The sequence below is a fragment of the Capricornis sumatraensis genome, chromosome 6 (assembly GCF_032405125.1).
Source record: "Capricornis sumatraensis isolate serow.1 chromosome 6, serow.2, whole genome shotgun sequence".
NCBI classification, from domain to species: domain Eukaryota; kingdom Metazoa; phylum Chordata; class Mammalia; order Artiodactyla; family Bovidae; genus Capricornis; species Capricornis sumatraensis.
Genome location: NC_091074.1, coordinates 93,595,317 through 93,608,754, shown reverse-complemented (window position 1 = coordinate 93,608,754; position 13,438 = coordinate 93,595,317). Strand labels below are relative to the sequence as shown.

Sequence of the window (13,438 nt, the reverse complement as noted above, 5' to 3'; positions counted from 1 at the left end):
CTGTTATACCCCCTGCAGAAATGGCTTGACCATCCTGGTTTGTCCGCCTTTTGGAAAGGCTGCCGATTTCATCAAGATTCAATCAGTCCAGGAAGACATCCTAAATTACAAGCCTATCGTTTTCAAGCCTGTCCATGACGGACGAGCCTAGGCCTATCAAGGGATGAAGCTAAGCATGTTCCAGACAGACACATGCAAGTCAGTCTGGCTTCCTCCATTCTCCCTAGGACATGCTGGTGGCATGCGGGCATCATGCCTGCCCGGTGATGGAGGAGATGACAGGCAATTCATGTCATCGCTGGCAGACCACTGCCCACCCACACCTGGCAGATGTACATAATATGGCAGCAAGTATCCCCATACATCGAAGGGGCGACCTAAATGCTGGAGGATCGAAGAGAACCTGTCCCTGACTGAGTGCTCTGAGCTTGCTTTCTGTGCCCTTAGGGGTACTTTTGAGCAGCCCTGCTTGCCTGACTCTCGTTGACAGGGAGCTCACTCTCTCTGCTGACCCATGACCCATGAGTACACAGCTAAGTAGCTAGTGGACATGTTGCAGTTTGCTCATCCATGAGATTAACATAATGGTTAGTCACAGCTGGTATTCAACAAATGCTTACAGAATGGGAGGAGTGGAGACAAGGCCTACCCTCTGCCTCTGCTCCAACCAGTTCCCAGCACAGCCCACTGATAGGAAGGTCAGGGTCTGGCCTTGCCCCCAGGGAGCCCAGTCAAGGTGCACTGAGATGACCCAGAGGGATGGCACGGGGAGGGAGGAAGGAGGAGGGTTCAGGATGGGGAACACTTGTATACCTGTGGTGGATTCATGTTGATGTATGGCAAAACCAATACAATATTGTAAAGTAATTAACCTCCAATTAAAATAAATAAATTTATATTTTTAAAAAAAGAGGTACTTTTGAGGGTGGGCCTGCCTTTAAGTGGGCTCAGACAGCCTGGGGTCAGTCTAGCGGTCAGACCCAGTGCAGCCAGGCCACTTCCCTGAGTGCCCCCCACAGGCTACTGCATGGCGAGGCAGTCCCTCACTTGATGACTGTGTGGGGTCCACCCCAGGCACAGGTGAAATAGTGGAGAGCCAGGTCCCATAAGGGGATGGGGCAAATGAGGGGACTGTGTCAGGAGAGCAGAGTTGGGGTGATGGGGGCAGAGCAGACTTCTCGGGGACTGAAGAACATATGCTGGGACAGGGAGATGGAGTCGGGGCATATGGGACTCCCAGGCTTGAGCTCCGAGGCCCTGGAGGCTCCTGCAACTGAAGGTGAATGGTGGGGCACCTGGGGCTCTGGCTCCTTGGGGAAGTCTCCCCATCCAGTGGGGGCCGAGCAGTTCTATAATGCATTGTTTTTTTCTTTTATAATAAGATGATATAACATTTCTTTTACTCCCAAATTTGAAAATATGTGTTGACTTTTTTAAATAACAACTTTATTAGGATATAATTTAGTTACCATGAAATTCACTCTTTTAGAGTGTACAAGTCAGTGATTTTTACTATATTCACAGAGTTGTGTGACCATCACCACTGTCTAATTACAGAACATTTTTATCACCTCCAAAAGAAACCCATGCCCATTAGCAGTCACTCCACATTACCCCTTTCTCAGTCCCAGGCTAGCAGTGATCTACTTTCTATCTCTATAGATTTGCTAATTTATAACATCACATATGAGCTTTCCCAGTGGCTCAGTGGTAAAGAATCTGCCTGCCAATGCCAGAGATGCAAGTTCCGTCCCTGGATCAGGAAGATCCCTTGGAGATGGAAATGGCAACCTACTGCAGTGTTCTTGCCTGGAAGATCCCATGGAGAGAGGAACTTGATGAGCTACAGTCCATGGGGCCGCAAAAAAGTCAGACATGACTTAGCAACTAAATAACAGCACCATCACATAGAAATGGAATCATACGACAGTACTTTGTGACTGGCTTCTTCCATTCAGCATATACAGATGCAGATGGCACCACTGACTCAATGGACATGAATTTGAGCAAACTCAGGGAGATAGTGAAGGACAGGGAAGCCTCAGTTCAGTTCAGTTCAGTTCAGCCGCTCGGTCATATCCGAGTCTTTGCCACCCATGGACTGCAGCCCACCAGGCTTCCCTGTCTATTACCAACTCTCGGAAGGGAAGGGAAGCCTGGTGTCCTATAGTTCATGGGGTCACAGAGAGTCGGACACAACTTGGCAACTGAACAACAACAAGTGTGACTTCCACTGCACCACCCGTAGCAGGCACGTCTTTCCATGTGCAGCTGTCCACTCAGAAGATGCTCATCAGGCTTGCATCAAATAACTGAATAACAATTCAAACCTTTTCCCCCTATGCAGTGAGTGACTTAAATTTATTTAACTTTACTCAGCTTGGCTCGTACCAGATGCTACATTATATATCCTTGTTGGTTCAGTCCAGAGAACACGGCTTTAGCCCTCAGATATCCTGAATGTGCAAGTGTTTGAAATCCTCTCCCTATGACCCGGCTGTGAAGTGAGCCTGCCTCCAGGTGTGGGAGATTCTGTCAGCCCTCAGTCTCCCATCAGGGACCACCCCCAAACTGCACAGCTCAGTTCCTGACCCCAGGCTTTTTTTTTTAATGAATTCAACTTTTAGAAACAGTTTATTTCCATTTTATGATTAAGAGTCTGAACAGCTAAGACCATTCAATGATCATTCCTACCCATTCAGTGGCCTGAGCTGTGTGCAGATCAGTCTCAGCGGGAACTACTAGGTGGGCACAGAGGGAACCTGCACACTTTCAGACCAGCCTTCACCCTCGGCAGGAGTCATGGTAAATTCCGGAGCTGAAGCAATGCGTTCACCCCAACCATCATCCTTGGTCATAGCCTGCCCTTCATTCTCTGTCTCTGGTGGAAATAGATGGAGTGTGGCCCAACTCCTGGTTGCACAAAAGAGATGATGCTTCTGTCCACCACCTGAGACCCACTGAATGAGCACTCTTTTCGTGCCTCAGAGCAGGATTGACTTTGCTTTGTAAAAAGAGGGTCCTCATGGCTCTAGAGACCTGCATGGATCATAGGGAAAAGGGCAGAAGAAAACACAGGCTATTTTCCATGTTTTCATTTTCCATGTTTTCCTCTCTCCTAAAGCCCCAGGAATTTGAATCAGGGGTCTTGAGTAACATTGTTGTTGTTCAGTTGCTAAGTCATGTTCAGCTTTTTGCAACCCCATGAACTGCAGTGTGCCAGGCTTCCCTGTCCTTCACTATCTCCCTGAGTTTGCTCAAACTCATGTTCATTGAGTCAGTGATGCCATCCAACCACCTCATCCTCTGCTGCCCTCTTCTCCTTTTGCCTTCAATCTTTCCCAGCTTCAGAGTTTTTTCTTTGCATCAGGTGGCCAAAGTATTAGAGCTTCAGCTTCAGTCCTTCCAATGAATATTCAGGGTTGATTTCCTTTAGGATTGACTGGTTTGATCTCCTTGTAGTCCAAGGGGCTCTCAAGAGTTTCTTCTCCAGCACCACAGTTTGAAAGCATCAATTCCTCCATGCTCAGTCTTCTTTATGGTCCAGCTCTCACATCTGTACTTGACTACTGGAAAAACCATAGCTTTGACTATATGGACCTTTGTTGGCAAAATGATGTCTTTGCTTTTTAATACATTCCCTAGGTTTGTCATAGCGTTCCTCCCAAGAAGCCAGCATCTTCTAATCTCATGGCTTCAGTCACCATCCACAGTGATTTTGGAGCCCAAGAAAATAAAGTCTGTCACTGTTTCCATTTTTCCCCATCGGTTTGCCATGAAGTGATGGGACCAGATGCCATGATCTTAGTTTTTTGAATGCTGAGTTTTAAGCCAACTTTTTCACTCTTCTTTTTCACTCTCGTCAAGAGGCTCTTTAGTTCCTCTTCACTTTCTGCCGTAGCATGAGTAGAGTACCCGATAGCCATCGAAAATAGGGATGAGTCACTGAGCCCAGTGGGTGGTGGGGCCTAAAGTAAGTCGTGCTGCTGAAATAATGATAATGATGATGATCCCCAGTGCTGAGCTAAGTTTGCAGGAATTCTCTTGTCTTGCCCCACACTGTCGTAGGGGGCCCTGTTATCAGATGGGAAGCACAAGAGAGGCAGAGTCTTGCCTTAGTTTGTTGATTGCAGGCAGTTGACCTGGAGGTGAACCAGCTCACACCTCACTGTGAGCTGCCTCTCAGCCTGAAACTGCTGCCTTCTAGCCTTTTCAGAGCTTTGTGGCTAGTCCCTCCCCATTGACTTTTTGCTAGTTTGAGGGGCTGGTCTTCGGCAAGCTGGTACATGCCTCATCACGCCAGCTCTCTCGCATCCTCTCTTAACACCTCTGCCCATGTGGCCCCTCGAGCTCTAACTCTGCTGGCTCTTCTGTCACATGCCCATGATCCATCCCACCTCCAGCTCCACCCCATACAGCACTGAGGCTGGGAATCTGTGCTCCATCTCTCCCAGCCTCCAGTGGCTTCAGAAAGGCATTGTCAGAGGAACCGCTGGCAGCAGCAGATTGAAAGGAGCTCCTGTCCCCATCCACTGAACAGGGGGTATACAGTACTCTCCATCAGACTTCTTTTGGTCCCCAGAGCCGGTCACATGGCTCCACTCCTCTCCTAGGGAGCAGCCAGAGCACAGCAGAGCCCCCTTCCACACTCCCAGTCCCCGAGGCTGAGCATCCCCTGAGGTGGCCACCCATCCAAGCTCCACAGCTTCCTTCTGTCCATACTCGGAGTATGCACTGCTGTCTGGGTTTCAGTGGGAGCAGGGTCCCCAGTGTGCTCAATCAGTCTGTCAACACCTGGTATCTAAGCCCTAGGATTGAATGGATGCTCTGCCCAGTCTCGGCCTCAGCTCTCTCCTCAACTCTCAACTCTTGGGGGATCTGTCTTAATGGGCAGGCTGAGGAGTGAGAGGCGGTGGTTTAGTCACTAAATCATGTCCAACACTTGCAACCCTATGGACTGTAGCCTGCCAGGCTCCACTATCCCTGGGATTTTTCCAGGCAAGAATACTGGAATGGATTACCATTTCCTTCTCAGGGGATCTTCCTGACCCAGGGATCAAATTCTGGTCTCCTGCTTTGCAGCCAGATTCTTTATTGACTGAGCTGACCCTCCCTCTACTCTAGCTTGACCCCAACCACATCTATCTATTGCCCTCTGCCTGGGATTTGGGATGCCAAGTCCCTGTTGAGGCCCCAAATTCTGGGCTGTGTTTTATTAGTCCCGATGGCTCATGCCAGCCCTTGCTTACCATGGCCCCACTGCCTCTCTTATCCTATTGCCCAAATGGATCCACTGAGCAGGCTAGCACAAGCTTCCTGGAAAGCAATTCATAGTTGGAGCAAGAATGTAAAAAAATGTTTACACCTTTAAAGTCAGTAATTCCCTTTTGGGGAATTTATACAAATGAAGTGACAACCAGCTATGCAGATAGTGGTGCATGAAGATGTTCACTGAAGAGTTGTTTATAATAAGGATTAGGAATAATGTAAATTTTCAGCAATTGGAAAATGGCTCAGTAAACTGTGTTATTCTGACATAATCAAATATGACGAAGCCATTTAAATGCTCTTGGAGTTTTATAATGAGGCAGGAAGTGATTAGAGATAATTTGAAGTGACAATGTACTGGAGAAAAACCAGAAGAGAACACACCAAAATGTCAGCAGTAGATGGTTTTGCTTTTGCGTGTTTTTCTGCACTTTGGACAAGAGGCAGCTTCACTTAACGTGTGGCCCATGTCTTTGGAAAAGGGGGCGCACTGATTCAGCAAAGGTCTGGAAGCCTGGATCTGATTCGAATCCTGGCACCATCTGTTGGCCATGAACTGCAATTCATTAATTAATGTCTCTGAACTCCAGTTTCCTGATTAGTCACAGGGTGGTGGCAGCACCCAGTTCCTGGGGTTGTGACAGAATCACTAACTGAATCCCCAGGGCTTCTAGCAGACCAGTAGGACTGAGACGTGGTAGCCATCCTGGACTCTGACCACCTCCTACCTTGCCACCTGTCTCCTTGCTGGTGGGACCTGACAGAGAAAAATGGCCCCTGATTCAAGAGAGCCACTGAATCCCCACTTCCCCAGGGGGACGTGGAGGCTGGATGTCTTAGCAATTTGCTTAGGACCGCAGAGCTAGCAAGAAGGGAGGACAGACATGTGGGCGTGGAGAGCCAGGTGCCGCAAGGCCTTGGCTGGAGTCCTCAGAGCAGAGCCAGGCCACTGTCTAGGACAGGTTCTGACAAGTGGCCGAGGTGGGCTATGCCACCATGCTTCACAGGGGTCACACTCACCCAGAGTTTCCTCTTTACATTCAGTGGGCCCCATCAGCCCCCATGAGCTCTCAGGGGAGACACATAATTCTCCCTGTGATGCCAAAGAGGCTTTTTCCACTGGCTGGAAACTTGGCCTACTTGACTTGGGGTTTTCCAGCAGACCCAGTTTAAATTGCAATACTTGCCCCTGGGAATGCCTGTTCATTCAGAAAGAAAAGGTGTCCGGGTCATAAAATATATCATCACCAAACACCTGTTGAGCCCTCTAGAGAAGTCTCATCCCAGTGAGGCCCCAAATTCTGGCCTTTCTCCTACTAGTCCTGTTGGCACATGCCAGCCCTTGCTTGCTGTGGACCTACTGCCTCTCTTTCATCCTGCTGCCCAAACAGATTCACTGGTGGCCAGGCCTAGTGCACACTTTGGAAAATGACCACATCGTAAGAACAGGCACTGCCTGTCTTTCAGCGATGCTTCCTTCTCTGTTGGCTTCACGTACAGTCTGACTCTTCCTGGAGGAGCACCCATGCCCACCAGTAGCTCCACATTGACATTCCCAGTGTTTCCCTCCACAGCTCTAGGAAAAGCCTTGGAGATGGATGTCTTTAGCTGAGAGGTCACATGTTCATCCCTGAACCACCCCTGGGGACAGGGCTGGGATGTTCTGACATGCCAGACTGGGTACATGTCCCCCATTGGTCCAAAGACTGGATGTGGGAAGAGGGCTTGTTCCAAAATAAGGAGGAAGCATCCCACTTACACCCTGACCTTGACCTTGGGGAAGGAGGCATGGCTCCTCTTTGAATGTCTGCACCAACCCCCATGCATTCCTCTTATACTTGTGGCTTCAATTTGCTCATCTGCTGAATGGCTCACCTCATCAGACCATGCAAGGGAGAGTGGGAGGGTCCTAAACAACCTGGCACACAGTAGGTGCTCATTAAACATTAATGCCACCCTCCTAGGCTCAACACTCTGCACACACCTGCCAAGGGAGTGGGTCACAACCTCTGAGGCCATTGAGCTGCAACATGTTTTTCTATAAGGTTTCATGTGAACTACACATCCAGGAATGAAGTCACTGATCAAAAAACCACAGCAGTGACTCCAATACTTATTGGTCTTAGAGATAAAATTGCCATTTTACAAAGTAACTGGGCAGGCCCCAACAGCCAGAATCATACTCCACTTTGAATAAAGACCTGAACTATAACTGGCATTAGTAGGATACTGCAGGCAGCCTCAGGCCCTGCAGTCATTTCTACATCAGCATTACAGGGACAGACAAGCAGGAGCTGAGCCCTGGATGCCATGGGGTAAAGATGTGGGGTATAGTGGGCTGCAAGGGGCTTGACATGGTTCTGGTCTGTCTGTGAGGATGTGAGTGGTAGGAGGGCTAGGGGGCAGGGTGCCTTGATTCTGAAGCTGAGGAGCAGAGGCCAACACAGACACCAGCAAGAGCAAAGTAGGGCTTTTAACAGGAGACACCAAGGCTAGAAGAGGAAGAGGGAGCTGCCCAAGAGCACGCGGTGATCAGGCTATAGAACCAGGCCTCCAGGGTCAAAAGAGGCCCTGTCTCTTGCTGGAGGGAGCTTTAAGTGATCATTTATTAGATGTGTGTGTTTGCGTGTGTGTATTGATTGTAGGGGGGCCTTCCAGACACAAAAGCAAAAGGGGGCAGTGCAGGGAGGAGAGATCAGAGATTTTAAAAAGAAATAACATTGATCAAATTTTTAAATATTAAGAAACAAGATCTAAAGGCAGCCATTCCCTTGAGGAAAAAGATTCACGGCAGATACAAAGGGCATGGAGCGTTATCATTAATATACAGAAATTCACATGAGTCAATACGGGTTCAGTATTAGCGGAAAAAGGCCAAATTCCCCCAAAGGAAAGAGGATGAAAGTCATGCCAACAAGCACAGAAAGTCTCGGAATGTATAGAACCACAGTTTTGTCTCACCAGGAACTGTTAGAAGGCAAGTAAAACAAACTGGCATCTTCATGTGGAGATTAGCAGTCCTGGTTTAATAATAAGGCCTGGTGCTGGCAGAGGGGAGCAGACAGACAAGCTGTGAGCAAGTAGTCAGTCCCAGCCTTTCAGGAAAGCAGCTTGGAAAAGCCTCACACTTATTTCTTACTCTGATTCACTTTTGGCATCTACCCTGAGGAAAGCAAAGATTTAGACCTAGAGTAGTTTATCTCAGAGTTACTATATATACCAAAAGATTGGAAATGACAAGGTTCCAGGGGGAGGCCTGGGTAACCCTTTGTTATCCTAAACCAAGGAGTTTGTGATAATTTGTTACTGCAGCAATGTGGACTGATACACTCCACACTGGATTCCTGCACAAGAAAGCTTGATGTATTCTGGAAGCTCAAGGAACAATTGTTAAAGCAGCCAATAAAGGGATAATCTCAAAGAAAATACCCAGATATCAGCGGTGGTTATTTCTATCTGGGCTTCCCCGGTGACTCACCTGGCAAAGAATTCGTCTGCAATGTGGGAGACCTGGGTTTGATCCCCAGGTTGGGAAGGTCCCCTGAAGAAGAGAACAGCTACCCACTCCAGTATTCTGGCTTGGAGAATTCCTTGGAATCTATAGTCCATGGGGCCGCAAAGGGTGGGACACGGCTGAGTGACCTTCACTTTCACTTTTATTTCTATCTGGGTGAATTCCATTTTTTGTTTTCATGCTTTTCTAGTATTTTCAAATGGCAGTCATGGCTGTCCTACAGCTTGTATCATGCACTCACCTGCTTGGCCAACCCTGAACCAGCTGCTCGGTCAGAAGTTCATGCATTCATAATTGTGACAGATTTTGGCAAACTGTTCTCAGGAGAGGTTGTACCAATTTACACTTCCACCAGTGTTGTAGGCTTGCCCACGGAGCACATTAATTGACTTTTGCATTAGGAGAAACGCTATATCCCCCCAAGGATTTAATTTCCATGTCTCCCGTCCCTTGTGAGCTCAGCCTCTGCCCATGGGCTCAAACCAGCTTTCTTTCCTTCTAACTGTCCTTATAGAGGCTGACATCTCCTGCCCTGCTGACCTCCAGACCACCTTCGCTCAGCTTCTGAGTGACTGGTTCCATCTCCTTCGTCAGCCCTAGGCTCAGAAGTCACCTCCGCAGAGGGGTGAGGTCCCTGAGGGGCTCACAGCCCTGCCTGACGTGGAGCCACCATCAGGGCATCTGCTTCTCTGCAACAGGCACTCAGGTCGCAGCCCAGAGCCTCTGCTCCTCTGGTCTGGCAGCCCCCTCGCCCCAGCAGGGCCTGAGCCAGTTGGAGATGAGTCTGTGCTAACTGACCCATCTCACTCCTCTGGGCTCCCCATGGAGCAAGGCCTTTGGCCTCAAGATGAAGGCCCCTATGGTGGCCATCAGAAGTGTGGCTTGGACTCAAGTCCAGCCCCTTGGCCACCCTAGGCCACACCAGCCTGAGGCAGAGACGCCTAGGCTGGGGTGGGTGGGTGGATTCTGCAATAAGCTCGTCCCCTGGGCCTTAGTTTCCTATCTGCTCGTCCCCTGGCCTTAGTTTCCTATCTGCCAACCAGCAAGGTCACCATCAGGGTGACAGAGCAGACATCTGCAGTGCTTCCAGTGGGCAGCCTAGGCCCGGGCACAGGAGGAGTGGTCACTGCAGCTCTAGGCAGCTGAGGGCGCGTGCCCTGAGCTCTCCATCCTTCTCCAGATAATGCTGGGCTGGATCAGCATCTCAATTCCCAGGGCCCACTTTGCCTGTGCCACAGCTGGGGTGGAGGCTGTTGGACTGATCGATTAGTGCATGCCTGGTCCCTGCCAGCCAGAACCTTGACCCTGGGGTCCCCATGCCTGCCTGCAGCCCATGCCTGATTCTGGTGGTAGAGGCCAGTGCCCCCCATACCACATGGACCAAGGGTGATGGACAGTGTTAACTGGAGTCCAGGGTGTTCTCAGAGTGGCACCTGGGGAAGGGCCAGCATGACCCAGGGCTGCACGGGTACCTCTGTTCACAAAGCACCAGCATTCATTCACAGGGGTCCAAGGAGAGGGTCAGTAGTTTGCCTGGGAGGACCAAGCCTGCAGCCTCACACCCTCATCTTCTTTCACAAGAATTTAACACAAATGGCATGAGGCCCTTCAGACACAGATGGAGGCAGGCAGGAGGCTCAGTGGCCTTAAGCAGGTGGTGGTGCCTCTCTCCAGCCTTGGTTTCCCCACTTGCAAGGAGAGGAGGACAGCCAGATGAGTGAATGAACATGTTCATTCATGTTCATTCATTCATGAGTGAATGAATCTGCTCAAAGGATTGGAGGATGGAAATAAGGGAAAGAGGGAAGAAGGTAGGGACACAGAGAAGGAGGGAAGGGAGAAGGGGGAAGAAAGGAGGGAGGGAAGGGAGGAAAGATGAATAGGCAAAAAGGATCACAATCTGCTAAGGATAAACTAGAAAGTTGCCCCCGTATGGTCAGCTGGGAAAACCTGGACAGATTTCCTGATCTCTCTGAGCTACCCACTCCAGTACTCTTGCCTGGAAAATCCATGGACCGAGGAGCCTGGTAGGCTGCAGTCCATGGGGTCACTAAGAGTCAGACACAACTGAGCAACTTCACTTTCACTTTTCACTCTCATGCACTGGAGAAGGAAATAGCAACCCACTCCAGTGTTCTTGCCTGGAGAATCCCAGGGATGGGGAAGCCTGGTGGGCTGCCGTCTATGGGGTCGCACAGAGTCAGACACAACTGAAGCGACTTAGCAGCAGCAGCAACAGCTGAGCTTTCCTTGTTGACCTGCAGGATGGAAACCATAATAATAGAGGTGAAGATAGCTTGTCCTGCATCCCCAACACCTGGAGCTCCCACACCCTATGCTGTTCTGGTACTTTCTTGGCTCTGCACTTTTAGAAGCACACCATGATATTCAGCACGTGCTCACAGTCAGCTCATGATGAACACTCTGCTGCACTTGGTTTCTCAGGGTTGGGAGGTGCTGCCTCTGTCTGACTTCACCCTAACCTCACCGCAGGTGCCAGAGGTAAGATGTCACACAGGCAACTAGGCAAAATTCTGAAGTCATGACAAGGATGTACCTTTCAGTGGTTTTTTCGCAGCTGATAGTAGCTGAAAGTAAAAAGTCGCTCAGTCATGTCCAACTCTCTGTGACCCCATGGACTGTGGCCCACAGGCTCCTCTGTCCATGGGATTTCCCAGGCAAGAATACTGGAGTGGGTTGTCATCCTCTTCTCCAGGGGATCTTCCCAACCCAGGGATTGAACCGAGGTCTCCTGCACAGGAGGCAGATTATTTACCATCTGATCAAATAGGGAAGCCAACTGTAAAACAGCGTTTATTTGTTAGTTAAATAAATTAGTCTACTCTGAGGTACGGTTTGTAACTCTGGAACTCTTTTTTAGATGCATGCATGTTGTGAATAACACAAAAAATCAACATCTGGTCCAGCCCTGAGCTGGTAGAGGAAGCGTCTCCCAGGACCTGAGGGGTGTCAGCCAGCTCTGCTGGCATCTCTCCAGGATGGGAGCACATGGCCTTCAAGATGCCCAGATGGACCACAGACCTGAAGCTCCTATGCTGCAACTGCCCTGGGACAGCCAAGCAGAGTCCCAGGGACGGTGAATACCCCCACCCCACCCATACAGCCTGGCCCCAAGCTGTGCTTCTGTCTGCCACACTGCAGTTTTCCATCACATCTCCCACTGTGCCCTAGAGAAAGAATCACAGAATCACAGGGTGAAATGAATGAGGATATGAATTTGACAGAGAGCTGAAATTGTCTGGAAACTGCCTCTCTCCCCCTCCCCCACCCCCCCCCCCCCCGCCCCCGGGTTGCCTGCCTCCCCTGCCCCCAGGGGGCAAGACAGGAGAAGGCCAGAGTTGCAAGGATATGACCAATACTCAGCCACTACATTTCACTCTGACCAAGAAAACCTTTTTTAAAAAATTGAGACATAATTCGCATGCCATAAAACTCCCCTTTTAAAGTGTACAATTCAGGGGTTGTTAGCACATTCACAGACTAAGGCAATCATCATCACTAAATCCAGAACGTTCTCATCATCACAAAAGAAGATCTGGCCCTCCCAGCTGAAGCAGGAAGCATGATGGCCTTTCTCTGCCACAACCTACCTCTTTAACTGAACAGATAAAACAAAATTTAGAAACTTGATTTTTGCCTTGAAGACCAGAAATTCAGACACTGTAAGACTGAAGACAGAGGTAATCCATGACAGTGACCAACCCAAGTTCTTTGAAAAGTTTCTCAGAGATGTTCACTGTTCTTTCAAGATTCTAGATGGACAAGAAGCAATTGGCTGGATTCTTGGTTTAGCTGTTAGACTTGGACATGGACATAATGCTGAAAAATACAATTACTTGGTAACTGATAATGCAAAAAATGCTGACAACACAACTAAAAATGCAGACCCCATGATCAATTTGGACATAAATAACCCTAATTTTAGGGCTGGTGTCCTGGCCCAGGCTACCTTTCAGAGTCAACCCATGGTGATTACCTGGCAGCGCTTCAAGCAATTAACATTTTGGTCCAGGAATCCTGACATGGCATGCAGTTGCTAACACAAACCCAATAGAAGAGGGCTTGCCTGCTGCTTAAGACAAGCGTATTCTTGGTTTTAACACAGGAGCTGAGGTTCTTAATGAAGCTGCTCAAATTCTGCACTTGGTGCATATAGAAGAGCTCAGAGAGCTGCAGACAAAGATTAATGCAGCCATAGTGACTGTTCAGATGATTACTGCTGGTCCAAAGACAGATCACAGACTGGGTGGAAGATGACTATTAGAAAGTTCATCCAAAATTAGAATTTCAGCATCGCCCCTACCTAGTACACACTGACATATATATGGAACCAAATACTATATTTTCAATGGAAAACTCCCAGAAATTTGACTATGTTCTAGAAAGCAATCACTGTTGCTTTTTCTTTAATAAAGTTTCGGAAAGAAGAAAACAAAAAATAGATCCTGTACCCAACAGGCAATCAGCCCCCACTCAGGGCCCCCGCACCCTGACACCCATGAATCTGACTCTGAATCTGCCTATTCAGGACATTTCATATGAATAGAATCATAACATATGTGACCTTTTGTGTCTGGCTTCCTGCACTCAGCGTGTTTTCTAGGTTTATTCACACTGTAGCACACACACCACTTC

At 48.9% G+C, this 13,438-nt stretch overlaps 1 pseudogene; it reads left to right on the top strand.

Annotated features, from left to right (window-relative positions):
• The first annotated feature begins 11,791 nt into the window (after positions 1–11,791).
• Positions 11,792–13,060, top strand: LOC138080784 (RNA transcription, translation and transport factor protein-like; annotated as a pseudogene).
• Positions 13,061–13,438: the final 378 nt, after the last annotated feature.